A 16,904-nucleotide genomic window follows, 5' to 3' on the forward strand; every position below is an offset into this window, starting at 1 on the left:
AGAACATTCAAAAGCAACTGCATATATGGGGAAATTTAGAATGTCACACACACAGCCAGACAAGACACAGTCTCAGAAAAGGCTTGAGAAGACCTTAACCTTCCACCTGGGGCTCATCCCTATGCTCAGAGCAAAACCAGCTAATCTGTGAAGGACTGCCACAGCACAGAGCCAGTCTGCAAAGACCTAAAAAAAGGTGGTTCTCTCTCATTCTCTCTCTTTCTCTCTCTCTGTCTCTCTCTGTGTGCATGTGTGTGTGTGTGTATTTGTCTGTTCGCTCTTAACATCCAAGAAAAATCTCAAAACATTAGCTGAACATGAGTTAAAAGAACAGAGGCTTAAATGAGTACATGTGACAAGAAATAGTCTTTCCAAAAATAGTTTGGAAAAGTTCCAAAGCAGACTACTACAGCCTTAAAAAATTAAACAAAACAAAACAAAAACAAAAAAAAGCAGCAAATTCTAGGGAAAGGGGAGAACCTAATTTTCAGAGTTACCATATTAAATTAAATGCTCAATTTTTTTTTTTTTTTTGAGACGGAGTCTAGCTCTGTCGCCCAGACCTGAGTGCAGTGGCGCGATCTCGGCTCACTGCAAGCTCCGCCTCCTGGGTTCCCGCCATTCTCCTGCCTCAGCCTCCCCAGTAGCTGAATGGATAGGTTGTATAACAAATTACAGAGAGCTGAAGAGAGAATTAATACACTAGAAGGTAGGTTAGAAGAAAATATCTGTACAAGATGATAGAGACACAAATGAGAAAATTCTTAAGTAGGCATGAAAGACATGAGACATATAAAGTCTCATATACATGTAAACAGAGTCTCAGCATGAAAGAACAAGTGAGTTGGAGAATATTTGAAAATACTGTTGATAAGAATTTTTCGAAACTGAAGACCTTTCCAAAGAAACAATGGAAACAGGCGCCTGCCACTACGCCCAGCTAATTTTTTTAAAATATTTTTAGTAGAGACGGGGTTTCACCTGTGTTAGCCAGGATGACCTCCATCTCCTGACCTCGTGATCCACCCGCCTCGGCCTCCCAAAGTGCTGAGATTACAGATGTGAGCCAATGCGCCCAGCCAAATGCTCAATTTTTAATAACAACAAAAACTTACGAGACATACAAAGATACAGGAAAATAAGTCTCATTCAAAGGAATAAAATAAATTGACAGAAACCCAGACATCAAACTTACTAGGAAAATACTTTAAAACAACTGTCTTAAATATGCTCAAAGACCTAAGGGAACATATGGGCAAAGACCTAAAGGAAATCATGAAAAACAATATATGAACAAAATGAGACTATCAACAAAGAGACAGAAATATAAAAAGGAACCAAAGAGAAATTCTGAAGCTGAAAAGTACAGTAACTAAAATGAAAAATTCACTACAGGGACTCAACAGCAGGCAAAAGAAAGAACTGGTGAACTTGAATTTAGGACAATTGAAATTCATGAGTGTGAGAATCAGTAAGAAAGAAGAATGAAGAAAAGTGAACAGAGCCTAAGGGACCGTGGGACACCACCAAGTGGACCAACATATGCATTATGGGAGACCCAAAGAGAGAAGAGAGAAAGGGATAAAAAGATTATTTAAAGAGATAATGGCCAGAAACTTCCCTAATATGATGAATGTTATGAATTTACAAATCTAAGAATCTCAATATCCTCCAAATAAATTAAACACAAAGAGACCCACACCAAGACACATTATAATCAAACTTTCAAACGCCAAAGGCCAAAAAAAAAAAAAATTATTGAAAGCACCAAGAAGTGACATCACATACAAGGGATCCTCAATAATATTATCAGCTTTCTCATCAGAAACCTAGAAGGCAATAGGGTAGTATATTCAAAATGTAAAAACAACAACAAGAACAAACCAACTACTGAGCATTCTATATCTGGCAAAACTGTCCTTTAAAAATGAGAGACAAAATTAGACATTCCTAGATAAACATAAGCTAAGAGAGTTCACTACCATTAAACCTTCCCTTAAAGAAATGCTAAAGGAAGTTCCTAAAACTCAGATAAGAGAATGCTAGATGGTAATTCAAAGCTGTATGAAGATATAAAGATCTCCAGTGAAGGTAAATACATGGGAAAATATAAAAGCCAGTATTAATGCAATCTTGTGTTGCAACTTCACTTTTTATTTTCTACAGGATTTAAAAGACAAATGCATAAAAATAATCATAAATCTATATTAATGGGTATAGGGATGTAATTTGTTATATTAGTAACAGTAAGGGCAGAGCTGTAAAGGAGCAAAGTGTATGTGATCAAAGTTAGGTTGGCATCAATTTAAAACAGATTTATATAACTTTAGGATGTTATAGGTAATCCCAGTTATAACCACAGAGAAAATATCTGTAGATTATAGACAAAAGGATGTGAGAAGGGAATCAAAATATGTCACTACCAAAAAATCAACTAAATAGAAGAGAAGGTGGTAATGGAGGTAATGAAAAACAAAAAGTTTAAGACATATGGAAAACAAATAACAAATGGCAAAAGTTAGTCCTTTTCTATCAGGAATTAACCTTCCAATTAAAAAAATATAGATTAGCAGAAGGGTTTATTTTTTAAAAAAACAGAATCCAATGATACTCTCTACAAGACACCCCATCATAAGTTGAGAAACATCTGTATAAAAGAGTATTAGGAAGAGCTGTATACCAACAAAGTGGATAAGTGAGATGAAATGGACACAGTTTTAGAAACATACAATCTACCAAGACTAAATCATGAAGAAATTACAATTTTGAATAGACCTATAATTAGAAAAGAGATTGAATTAATAATCAAAAACTTCCCAACAAAGAAAACCCCAGACCAGATGGAATCATTTAATTCTACCAAACATTTAAAGAACTACACCAATCCTTCTCAAACTCTTCTAAAAAATTGAAGAGGAAGGAATACTGCCTAACTCATTCTATGAGACCAGATTATGTTAATACCAAAATTAGACAAAGATACTACAAGAAAACACAAACCAATATTCCTTAGAAATATTGATGCAAAAACCCTCAACGAAATGTTAGCAAACCTAATTTAAAGTATATCACAATGATTATACACCAAGATCAAGGTGAATTTTTCCCCAGAAGGCAAAGTTGGGTTAGAATATGAAAAATCAATGTAATTCTACCACATTAACAAAATAAACGAAAAAAGCCACACCATTGTCTAAACTGAAGCAGAAAAATAATCTGACAAAATTCAACCCCCTTCCATGATAAAACACTTAAAAAAAAACAGGAATAGAAGGAAACTACCTCAACATAATAAAGGCCATATGTGAAAAATCCACTGCTAATATCATATTCAATGGTGAAAGACTGAAAGCTTTTCTTCTAAGATTAACAACAAGACAAGGGGCCAGGCGCGGTGGCTCACGCCTGTAATCCCAGCACTTTGGGAAGCCAAGTCAGGAGTTTGACACCAGCCTGACTAACATGGCGAAACCCTGTATCTACTAAAAATACAAAAATTAGCTGGGCATGGTGGTGCATACTTGTAATCCCGGCCACTCAGGAGGCTGAGGCAGGAGAATCACTTGAATTTGGGAGGCGGAGTTTGCAGTGAGCCGAGACCGAGCCATTGCATTCCAGCATTCCAGCCTGGGCAAAAAGAGCAAAACTCCATCAAAAAAAAAAAAAAAAAAATCAAGACAAGGATGCTCACTTTTGCCACTTTTATTCAACATAGAGTTGGAAGTACTAACCAGAGCTATTAGGTTAAAAAAAGGAAGAAAGAAAAGGGCATCCAAATTATAAAGGAAGAAATAAAAATTATCTGTTTCCAGGTGACATGATCCCATATGTAGAGAACCCTAAAGAATTCCTCCCAAAACTTTTAGAACTAAAAACAAACTCAGCAAAATTTCAGGACACAAAATCAAGATGCAAAAATCAGTTGCATTTCTATATACTAACAATGAACAATCAGAAAGTGAAATCAAGAAAATAATTTCCTTTATAATAATTCAAAAAGAGGCTGGGAGCAGTGGCTCACGCCTGTAATCCCAGCAATTTGGGAGGCCAAGGCAGTTGGATCACCTGAGGTCAGGGGTTCAAGACCAGCCTGGCCAACATGGTGAAACCCCATCTGTACTAAAAATACAAAAATTAGCTGGGCATGATGACAGTTGCCTGTAATCCTAGCTACTTGGGAGACTGAGGTGGGAGAATTGCTTGAACCCGAGAGGCAGAGGTTGCAGTGAGCCAAGATTGTGGCACTGCACTCCAGCCTAGGCAACTGAGCAAAACTCTATCTCAAAATAATAATGATAACAATAATAATATCAGAAAGAATAAAATACTTAGGAATAAACTTAACTGGGAGGCAAAATATTTTTACACTGAAAAACACAAAATGTTACTGAGAGAGATAAAAGAAGACACAAATAAATGGAAAGCTATTCTGTGTTCATGGATTGGAATACTTAACATTGTTAAGATGTCTATACTGTGAAAAGTGATCTACAGATTGAATAAAATTCCGATGTTTTTTTTGTAGAAATAGAAAAATCCATCCTAAAATTAATATGGAATCTCAAGGGATCCTTAATGCCAAAACAATCTTGAAAAAGAAGAACAAGGTTAGAGGTCTCACACTTTCTAATTTGATAACTCATTACACGAGACCATCCTGGCTAACACGGTGAAACCCTGTCTCTATTAAAAATACAAAAAAAATTAGCCGGGCGTGGTGGCGGGTGCCTGTAGTCCCAGCTACTCGTGAGGCTGAGGAAGGAGAATGGCGTGAACCCAGGAGGCGGAGCTTGCAGTAAGCCGAGATCGCGCCACTGCACTCCAGCCTGGGCGAGAGAGTGAGACTCCGTCTCAAAAAAAAAAAAAAAAAAAAGAAAAAGAAAACTCATTACAAAGCTACAGTAACCAAAACAACATGGTAGTGGCATAAAGACAGACAAAGACCAATAGAATAGGATAGAGAGCTTGGAAAGAAAACCCTTGCATATATGGTCAATTAATTTTCAACAAGGGTGCCAAGACCATGCAATGGGGAGAGGGCAGTCTTCAACAAATGGTGCTGGAAAAACTGGATATCCACATGTAAAATAATGAAGTTGAATCCTTACTTTATACACTATACAAAAACTAATTCAAAATGAATCAAACCTACACATAAGAGGTAAAACCATAAGATTATTAGAAGAAAACATAGAAGAAAAGCTTCATGACATTGAATTTGACAGTGATTTTTCAGATCTGACACCAAAAGCATAGACAATAATAACAAAATAGGTAAACTGAACATCATCAAAATTAAAAACTTTTATGCATTAAGGAACACTATCAAGGGAGTGAAAACACAACAGAATGGAAAAAAATATTTGCAAATCATATACTTAGAAGGCATTGATATCCAGGATATAAAAAGAACTCCTACAATTCAGCAATTACAACAAAAACAAACAACTCAATTACAAAATGGGAAAAGGACTTGACGAGACATTCTCCAAAGATACTCTGATGGTCACATGTAAAGATGCTCAAATTACTACTCATTGAGGAAATGCAAATCAAAACCACAATGACATACCATTTCACATCTATTACAATGGCTATTATAAACGAGTATTGGCTAAGGTGTAGAGAAACTGCAATCCTGCTGCCTTGCTAATAGGAATGTAAAATGGTGTGGCCACTGTGGAAAACTGAATGGCAGTTCCTCAAAAGGTTCAACATAAAGTTATCATTTGACCCAGCAATTCCACTTCTATGTATGGTTGGTCAGTTCAGGCTGCCATAAGAAAACAGCACAGACTGCATGGCTTAAACAACAGAAATTTATTTTCTCACAGTTCTGGAGGCAGGAAAGTCCAAGACCAAGTTTTTAGCAGGGATCTTCATGATTTGCAGACGGTCATGCTGTCCTCATATGCCCTTTCCTCTAAGAGTACAAAGAAGGGTAGGGAGAGTGCAAGAGCTAGCACAGCCCCTCTCTGGTATCTCTTTTCATAAGAATATTAATCCTGTCAAATCAGGGCCCCACCCTTTTGACCTTATTTAACTTAATCACTTCCTTAGAGGCCCATGTCCAAATATAGCCACACTGATTAGCCATACTGGTTAGTTCAATATATGCATTTTGGGGAGACACAAGCATTCATTCTATAACAAAGCATATATCCATGGAATTGAAAGCAGGGACTCAGGCCTCTGCACCCTAGTGTTCACAGAAGCATTATTCACAATAGTCAAAAGGTGGAAAAAACACAAATGTCCTTGAATAGATGGAATAGGGAAACAAAATATAGTATATCTACACAATGAAATATTATTCAGCCTTAAAAATGAATGAGGCTGGGCGCAGTGGCTCACGCCTGTAATCCCAGCACTTTGGGAGGCCCAGGCAGGTGGATCACGAGGTCAGGAGTTCAAGACTAGCCTGGCCAACATGGTGAAACCCCATCTCTACTAAAAATACAAAAATTAGCTGGGCGTGGTGGCTGGCGCCTGTAATCCCAGCCACTCAGGAGGCTGAGGCAGTAGAACTGCTTGAACCCAGGAGGCGGAGGTTGCAATGAGCAGAGATTGTGCCACTGCACTCCAGCCTGGGTGACAGAGTGAGACTGTCTCAAAAAAAAAAAAAAAAAAAAAAAGAAATCCTGATACACGCTTTCACCTTTTGAATTAATCCATTCTCATGCTGCTATGAAGAAATAACCAAGACTGGGTGATTTATAAAGGAAAGAGGTTTAATTGGCTCACAGTTCAACATGGCTGGGGAGGCCTCAGGAAACTTACAATCATGGTGGAAGGTGAAGGGGAAGCAAGGTACTTTCTTCACAAGGTGGCAGGAAAGAGAAGTACAAGCAGGGGAAGTGCCAGATGCTTAGAAAACCATCATATCTTGTGAGAACTCACTACGACAAGAATAGCACGGGGGAAACTGCCCCATGATCCAATCACTTCCCACCCGGTTCCTTCCACCAGGTCCCTCCCACAACACATGAGGATTATGGGAACTACAATTCAAGATGAGATTTGAGTGGGGACACAGCCAAACCATATCATTTTTGAAGACATTATGCTAAGAGAAATGAGCAAGACACAAAAGGACAAATATTGTATGATTCTACTTATATGAGATACCTAGAACAGGTGAATTCATAGGGTCAGAAAGTATATTAGAGGTTAGCAGGGTGGGAGGGCAGGGGGATAAGGAGTTATTATTTAATAGGTACAGAGCTTTTGTTTGGAGTGATGAAAAAGTTCTGGAAATTCAGAGGAAGGATAGCTGCACAACATTGTGAATGTACTTAATGCCACTGAACTGCACATTTAAAAATGTTTAAATGGTAGATTTTATGTTTTATATATTTTATCACTTAAAAATTAAAGTTGATAACCATAAGGTATATCTAAATGAATACTATTAAAGAAATATTAACACTATATTGTGCATTTTAAATATTTATGTTAAAATATATGACAGTAATCACATATAATTCAGGTAGATGGTAAGAGGTAAATGGTGTTAAAAATCTGTATATGGCAAGACCCAGTCTCTACAAGACATATAAAAATTAGCCAGGCATGGTGGCATGCACCTGTAGTCCCAGCTACTTGGGGGATTGAGGCGGGAGGATCACCTGAACCTGGGGAGGGCAAGGCTGCAGTGATCCCTGATGAAGCCACTGCACTCCAGCCTGGGCAAGAGAAGTGAGACCTTGTTTCAAAAAAAGAAAACCAACCAACCAAACAAACAAACCAAAATCCTTGCATTGCCTGAGAAAATGGCAATAGTGTTAAGCAATATTAATTTTTATTATGTTCAGGATGCGTATTTTAATCTCTATATTGACCACAAAGAGAATAGTAAGGGTGTATATAACTTCCAAGCTAATAGAAGAGAAAATAGAACGAAAAATGCACTCGAATTTTTAAAAAGAGAGAATTATGAACATGATACAGGTAAAAAAAAAATGAGTTAACTAGTAAACTGCTGGATTTAAACCTAAATGTATCTTTTTTTTTTTTTTTGAGATGGAGTCTCGCTCTGTTGCCCAGGCTAGAGTGCCATGGCGCGATCTTGGCTCACTGCAAGCTCCGCCTCCCGGGTTCACACCATTCTCCTGCCTCAGCCTCCCGAGTAGCTGGGACTACAGGCGCCCGTCGCTACGCCCGGCTAATTTTTTGTATTTTTAGTAGAGACGGGGTTTCTCCGTATTAGCCAGAATGGTCTCGATCTCCTGACCTCGTGATCCGCCCGCCTCGGCCTCCCAAAGTGCTGGGATCACAGGCGTGAGCCACTGCGCCCGGCCTCAATATTTACATTAAATATAAAGAGATAAAATTCTCAAATTAACAGACAAATAATAGGCTGGATTAAAACCCAATAACATGGGCTAGGCGCGGCGGCTCATGCCTGTAATCCCAGCACTTTGGGAGGCCAAGGCGGGCAGATCACAAGGTCAAGAGATCAAGACTATCCTGGTGGAAATGGTGAAACCCTGTCTCTACTAAAAATACAAAAATTAGCTGGGCGTGGCAGCACACACCTGTGATCCCAGCTACTTGGGAGGCTAAAGCAGAAGAATCACTTGAACTTCGGAGGCGAAGGTTGCAGTGAGCCAAGATCACGCCACTGCCCTCCAGCCTGGTGACAGAGTGAGACTCCATCTCAAAAAAAAGAAAAGAAAACAACAACAGCAACAAACCAACAACACTATGCTATTTATGAGAGATACATCTAAAATATAAGGTTACAGAAATAAAAGGATAGAAGATTTACCACAAGAAAACTGATTAATATTAGGCAAAATAATCTTTAAGGCTATTGTTAAAATATTACTAGAGATAAGTGGGATATACATAATGAGAGAAAGTTCAATTTACCAGAAAGAGAATACAATTTTAATTTAATACAGTTTTTCGTATTATACCACCAAAACATAAATCAAAAGCTATCAGAACTATAAGGAAAAAAAGATTCATCTATAGACTTAGTAAGACATTTTAACACACCTCTCTCAGTAACTAATACAAGTAATCAATCTGCTTGTAACAATTGTTACAAAATCAATTTATAACAAAATATCAATAAGGATATAAATTGAACCACATAATTAACAGAAGTGATCTAATTGCTTATATAGAACACTGAACTTAACAACTGTAAAACACAAATTATTTTAAACATTCACAAAGAATGTATCCTCAACCAACAGGAAGGAGAAAGCCATCTGGGACATGTATGCTCAACTGGTGGATGGGGAGCTAGAGACAGAGAGAGAGAGAGAGGGACCTGTGGGCCATGGTCTTTATTGGGGTCATTACCCAAGCAGGTTTTCCCACAAGGCATTCTAACTGATGGGTTTAGAGCAAGTTGGCAAGAGTTCCATGGGGTCACACTGTGACTGAGAGGGGCTACTGCGGTATATCTGTGCAGTCCTTGGGGGTTAAGGGGATCAGAGGGGTGAGTGAAGTAGGTTGTATCTAACCATTCCATAGGGAGGTGGTTGTATAAGGCAGAAAACTGGATCCACTGCATTAAGGAACTGTAAGGAGGTGGACAATTGGAAAGTGTGTCAAAGGTGACTATGTCCCACTTCTGATATCTGGTATGAGAAAGCTAAATTTATATTTAAATGGATATTGAAGTAACATAAAATTATAGGAATTAACTATATTTCTAACTAATTCATGGGCCAAAGAAGAAATCACAAGTGAAAATATTTTGAACTAAATGAAAATGAAAATACAACATCCAAATTTGTAGGGTGCAGCAAAAGTAGTGCCTAGAGGAAAATTTAGAAACTTGAATGCATATATTAGAAAGTAAGAAACATATAAAATCAATAATCTAAGCTTTCATATTAGGGAACTAGAAAAATAAGGGCAAGTTAAATCCAAACTAAAGAAATAAATAAAAATTAGAGCAGAAATCAATGAAATCGGAAACAAATCGGTAGAGAGAAATCAATAAACTCAAAAAATGGTTCTTTGAAAAGATTAATAAAATCAATAAGCCTCTAGCCAGGCTAAGACAAAAAGAGAGAAGACACAAATTACTAATATCAGAAATGAAAGAGAAACATCACTACAGATCCCAAAGACATGAAAATGATAGTAAAGGAATATTATGAACAACTCTGTGCCCATAAATTTGATAAGCTAGAAGAAATGGAACGATGACTTGAAAGACACAATCAACCAAAGCTCATACAAGAAGAAGACAATCTGCATAGGCCTATATCTCTTAAAGAAATTAAATCAATAATTAATATCCTTCTAAAACATAAAGCACCTAGGCCATCATGGGTCTATTGATGAATTCCACCAAACATTTAAGGGAGAAATTACACCAATTATCTATAATCTTTAAGAGAATAGAAACAGGGGAGTACTTTCTAGCTCATTTTATGAAGCCAGCATTACCCTAATACCAAAACAACACAAGGACATTACAAGAGAAGAAAACCATAGAGCAATATCTCTCATGAACATATATGCAAAAGTCATCAACAAAATATTAGAAAATCAAATCCAACAATGTACAGCAAGAATTATATACTACACCAAATGGGATATATTTCAGGTTTGCAAGGCTGATTCAATACTAAAAACTCAATTAATGTTATCCATCACATCGATGAATTTTAAAAAATCAGAAAATGTTTAAAGTGGAATGATAATGAAAATGTACATATCAAAACTGTGACTCACAACTAATGCTGTACTTAGAGAGAGATGTACAGCTTTAAAGACTTTTTAGAAAATAAGAAAATTAGAAAAATAACAGTAAATGAAACCAAATGATAGCAGATATGGTAATATGGTAGTAATCACCTTTGGTTTTGGAACATTTGAAATGTGGCTAGACTAAATTGCTATACGTGTAAATTATACATGGAATTTTGAGAATATGAAAACAATAACAAAATATCTAAATAACATTTTGGATATACTGGGTTAATAAAATACATGATTAATATTAATTTAACTTTAAAAATATTTTTAATGTGGCCACTAGAAAAAGTTAAACTACATATCTGACTTGACTTGTACTATATTTCTTTTGGACAATGCTGATCTAAAGCTAGGACTTACCAATTTTACTCTTGGGTATATTCCCAACAGAAATGTTTATATGTGCCCTAAATGACAAGCACAAGAATGTTCATAGCAGTGTTATGCATAATAACCAAAACCTGGAGACAACACAAATGTCCAATGGTGGAATGGATAAATAAATAGAGTGTTACTATAATATAAGATACATGTAGCAACAAAAATGAATAAACTATAGCTACATGGACCAAAATAGATGACTCTCATAATATTAAGTGAAAGAAATCATCTCGTTTGATTTCATTTATTTAAAAACGGGGAAAAATAAGCTACACTATTAGAAGTCAGAATAGCAGTTAATTAACTTGGGGAGAATTGTGAGTGCAGGTACTGGGGGAAGTCTTTGGGAAACTGGCAATGTTCTATGACTTAAATGGGAGGTTGTTACATGCTTACCTGTGAGAATCCATTGAGCTGTACATTTATGTACACTATGTGCACTTTTCTGTATGTCTGTTATTCTTCACAATAAAAAATTATGAGAGGTTAGTGAGGCTTCTAGCAATTTGTTGCAAGTGATTTTAATTAATGTAAGGTCTTCCTGAAAATGAAGCTTTTTGTGGCTGGCCTATTGCAAATTGCAAAAAAACAAATTAAGAGTTGTTTTTTAAAGACCATATTCTGCCCAGTAAGGAAATACTGATTCTTTCTAAATAATTCTAGGTATGACTCCCCAGTTTAAAATTTTAAAAATCTTTGTCCTTTGCTTGGTCACTAGGCTTGGCATGACAGTACAGCTCCTGACAAAATACATCAATAATGTTGACAAAAATAAAATATAGAATCTGAGAATTGCAAAATTTAAAGGGGTTATCCATTCTACATTTTTTTGACTTAGAATTTGTGTGTGTGTGTGTGTGTGTGTGCGCATGCATCTGATGAAATCTGGGACACTTCCTCTTAAAAATGCATACATGTGTAATATACACACTATATATAATTTCAGGTGGTTTGCCATGATAGTTTATCCAATCTCTGTTATTTGGTAGATAATGCTCTAGGCAGAAACAGTCCAAGAGGCAGAGCTGGTTAGTGGAAAAACCAGGAATGGTATTAAAGACACAGTCACCAAACCAGCCATTATTCTTTCAAGCGAAGCAGCTGCTTGTCTCTTCCCCTGTGTTCCCATTTGTGTACTGCTGTTGTTTGCATTAAATTCTCATGTAATTATGTCCTTATCCTCTTGTCTACTTGGGAAGCGCCTTCAGCTGTGAAGATTATTCCCTTATCTCCTTTTAAAAAATAACATCCCGTAAGTTGCCATGTATCACTGTTATCGTTCCAATTACATTGTAGAGACCATGCCTTATTTATCTTTGTTTTCCCCAAACCACCTAGCTAAGTACGAGGAACACAACTCTTACAAAATAAGCAATTGTTAAATTAAAATGACATGCAAATATCTGGCTGAAACTTCATGACAGAACTACATCTCATAGTACAGGGTCATTGTGAACTAAAATGCTGATTTCAGACTGACCTAACGTGAATATGGACTCTGCCTTTTACTAGTTGTATGTTGCTGGGTGTATGACTTAACCTCAGTCTTAGTTGGTAAATCTGATAGCATTAAACATACTTCGTAAGATCATTGTGAAGATTGAGGGAAAAACAGTAATCTACATAAAATGTCTCAAGCAGCGTCTGGCATAGTAAAACCTTAGAAAGTAGCTGTGATTTTTGTTATGGCATATTTGACTCTGAATTAAAGATCCAGTAGGAGAAACATAGACTGAGAATCTTAGAAGACTTAGAATCTTCTGATCCAGGAATTGTTTACATATTGTTTTAATAGATTCTGCCTTTGCTCAACCTATTCCAATGGCAGAGAATTAACTAGAACTGACTAAAGCAGCTCCAATTCTCCCGAAGTTCTTCCTTATTATTAGGTTGCACTGTATAAAATTAACCTTTGTAGGTCAAAGTGATCGAATTATGAATATTTTTTTTGGCTGGGCTTGGTGACTCATGCCTGTAATCCCAGCACTTTGGAAGGTCAAGGTGGAAGGATCGCTTCAGGCCAGGAGCTCAAGACCAGCCTGGGCAACATGGTGACATCCCAGCTCTAGAAAGAAAAAAAAAGTTAGGGAGGCATGTGGCACACACCTATAGTCACAGCTACTTGGGAGACTTGAGAAGCAGGGATCACTTTAGCCCAGGAGTTTGAGGCTGCAGTGAGCTATGATTGTGCCAGTGCACTCCAGCCTGGGCGACAGAGAGAGCCCCTGTCTAAAATGATAATTAATAATAATAATATCTAATAAAATGGCCACAAATCTGCCTTTCTGTTATTTTCTCTTAGTTTAGTTCAATGTCCATTCTCTCCTTTTCCTATATGATATAGCCCTTTAGAAATAATGCGGGTCCCCCAGCAGTGCCAGCCCACCGGCACTGCACTCGAACATGATGGACCTACTCCTGCCTTCATGGAGGCTTACATGCTGGCCAAAGAAACAACAAGGAAATAAGCTATTATGTATAATTTTCTGTCTCAAGGAAGTGAAAGAAGAACATTTGAAGTAAATGGCTTTGTAGAGGGAATTCCTATAGAATATATCATACAGGAAGGTTTGTGAGTATAGAGCAGTGCAGTTCAATAGAACTTTCTGTGATGATGAAAATATTCTGTATCTGCCCGGTCCAATATGATAGCCACTAGCCACATATGGTGATTGAGCAGTTGAAATGTAACTAGTGTCAAGTGACTGAGGAAATGAAACTCGAATTTAACTTAATTTTAATTAATTTCAATTTAAATAGCCACATGTGGCTAGTGGCGACCAGATTGAACAGAGCAGATACAGAAGAGCAAATAGCAGTGATAAATGAGGCTGGAAAAGTCAGCAGCGTCCAGATCTGGAAAATTTTGAGAAGTACATTAATAATAATAGATGTTATCTTGAGACCCACAGAGAATCTTGAAAGGGTTTTAAGTTCCAGAGAATAACACAATCACATGAGTTTTTGTTTGTTTGTTTGTTTGTTTGTTTTTTTGGATACAGAGTCTCGCTCTGTCACCCAGGCTGGAGTGCAGTGGCACAATCTCGGCTCACTGCAACCTCCGCCTCCTGGGTTCAAGCGATTCTCCTGCCTCAGTCTCCCGAGTAGCTGGGATTACGGGATTGCACCACCACGCTCAGCTAATTTTTGTATTTTTAGTAGAGACGGGCTTTCACCATATTGTTCAGGCTGGTCTCAAACTCCTGACCTCTTGATCCATCTGCCTTAGCCTCCCAAAGTGCTGAGATTACAGATACAAGTTTTAGAAAGATAATTGTGGCTGTCTTGGGGAGAAAGATGGGAGGTGGGTAGAGACATTGATTTTGTCTTTAGAAGTTTCATCTATAAGGGGAAAGATGGGAAAAGAAGCAGAAAAATGACTGGAGGATCTCAGAGATACAAAGAAGTGTATAATCGGCCACACCCAGCCACATACAATACTCATATATATATTTATATAAGTTGCGCATAGTATTTGTTAACAGTAATGACCCATATTTCTTGCTTTTTTCCTAGTTGCTCACAGGGCAACTAGCCTCTTAAGCGTTTCTGGGTGTCCCCAAAGGTACCTGAGCTCAGAAGTAAGTCTGTCAACAGAGTATCCATGCAGCATCCACCTTGTACATTTCACTCCGCTCTTCTCATGATCCTCACCACTGAGGCTACTTTTGACTGTGGTCATGCTGAGAGGTGACAGCGTGCTGGCAGTCCTCACAGCCCTCGCTCACTCTCGGCGCCTCCTCTGCCTGGGCTCCCACTTCGGCGGCACTTGAGGAGCCCTTCAGCCCACTGCTGCACTGTGGGAGCCCCTTTCTGGGCTGGCCAAGGCCGGAGCGGGCACCCTCAGCTTGCAGGGAGGTGTGCAGGGAGAGGCGCGAGCCAGAACTGGGGCTGCGCGTGGCGCTTGCAGGCCAGCTGGAGTTCCGGGTGGGCGTGGGCTTGGCGGGCCCCGCACTCCGAGCAGCAGGCCGGCCCTGCCGGCCCCAGGCAATGAGGGGCTTAGCACCTGGGCCAGCGGCTAAGGAGGGTGTACTGGGTCCCCCAGCAGTGCCAGCCCACCGGCACTGCACTCGATTTCTCACCGGGCCTTAGCTGCCTTCCCATGGGGCAGGGCTCGAGACCTGCAGCCCGCCATGCCTGAGCCTCCCACCCGCTCCATGGGCTCCCGTGTGGCCCGAGCCTCCCCGATGAGCGCCGCACCCTGCTCCACGGCCCCAGTCCCATCGATCACCCAAGGGCTGAGGAGTGGGGGCGCACGGCATGGGACTGGCAGGCAGCTCCACCTGCAGCCCCAGTGCAAGATCCACTGGGTGAAGCCAGCTGGGCTCTTGAGTCTGGTAGGGGACGTGGAGAACCTTTATGTCTAACTCAGGGATTGTAAATACACGAATCTGCACTCTGTATCTAGCTCAAGGTTTGTAAACACACCAATTAGCACCCTGTGTCTAGCTCAGGGTTTGTGAATGCACCAATCGACACTCTGTGTCTAGCTACTCTGGTGGGGACTTGGAGAACCTTTGTGTCGACACTCTGTATCTAGCTAATCTGGTAGGGATGTGGAGAACCTTTGTGTCTAGCTCAGGGATTGTAAACGCACCAATCAGCGCCCTGTCAAAACAGACCACTCGGCTCTACCAATCAGCAGGATGTGGGTGGGGCCAGATAAGAGAATAAAAGCAGGCTGCCTGAGCCAACAGTGGCAACCCGCTTGGGTCCCCTTCCATGCCGTGGGAGCTTTGTTCTTTTGCTCTTTGCAATAAATCTTGCTACTGCTCACTCTTTGGGTCTACACTGCTTTTACGAGCTGTAACACTCACCGCGAAGGTCTGCAGCTTCACTCCTGAAGCCAGCGAGACCATGAGCCCACTGGGAGGAACGAACAACTCCCAATGCCCCGCCTTAAGAGCTGTAACACTCACCGTGAAGGTCTGCAGCTTCACTCCTGAGCCAACGAGACCACTAACCCACCAGAAGGAAGAAACTCTGGACACATCCGAACATCAGAAGGAACAAATTCCAGACGCGCCACCTTAAGAGCTGTAACACTCAGAGCGAGGGTCCATGGCTTCATTCTTGAAGTCAGTGAGACCAAGAACCCACCAATTCCGGACACATTGCCAATGATCTCAGTGCTCCGAAAGCCAGTAATTATTAAATTGCCAGAAAGGCACTCTGTTCTTTGTGGAAGGGGGAGTAAAGCCCCTTCCTGAGCAACCTAAGATACAATTCTTGGCTAATCATCCCCTTTATCCTCAGAGCAGTTTCTTTACCCATGACCTTCTGGCTTTTTTTTTTTTTTCCTCTCTAATCCTACCTATGGGATATGAGAAAACAAACAGAATGACAAAAATAAGTCTCCAGGAACTGATGATGGTAAGCTGCTATTGGGTCTCTCCTAAATAATTTTGTTTCCCCCTTCTAGAAACCAATGCAGACATGCACATGCACATTATATCCCCCACCTCTTTTCTGGCACACATCACACAGAAGCACATACACTTTATGCACAAAGACATCTTCATCTCCTAGCACTTCAGGGGACATTCCCATACAAGGCTGAATTCACTTCGGGATGAGCCAGCACCATCCCTATTCCATGTATGTTTCTGCAAAAGAAATGGACGAAGGAGTACATAAGCAATCACAGCTCAACAGTCAGATATAGTAATACTATGCATGGAGTTGGAGCAATAGTGTAGCATAAAGTGAAGTGCATGGACCCTGGTGCCAGCCTGACCGGGATTCAAATCTCACCCTGGTCACATTTACTAACTGGGTGGTCTTGGACAGATCAC

This window comes from Symphalangus syndactylus, chromosome 3 (genome assembly GCF_028878055.3).
Source record: "Symphalangus syndactylus isolate Jambi chromosome 3, NHGRI_mSymSyn1-v2.1_pri, whole genome shotgun sequence".
Taxonomy (NCBI): Eukaryota; Metazoa; Chordata; class Mammalia; order Primates; family Hylobatidae; genus Symphalangus; species Symphalangus syndactylus.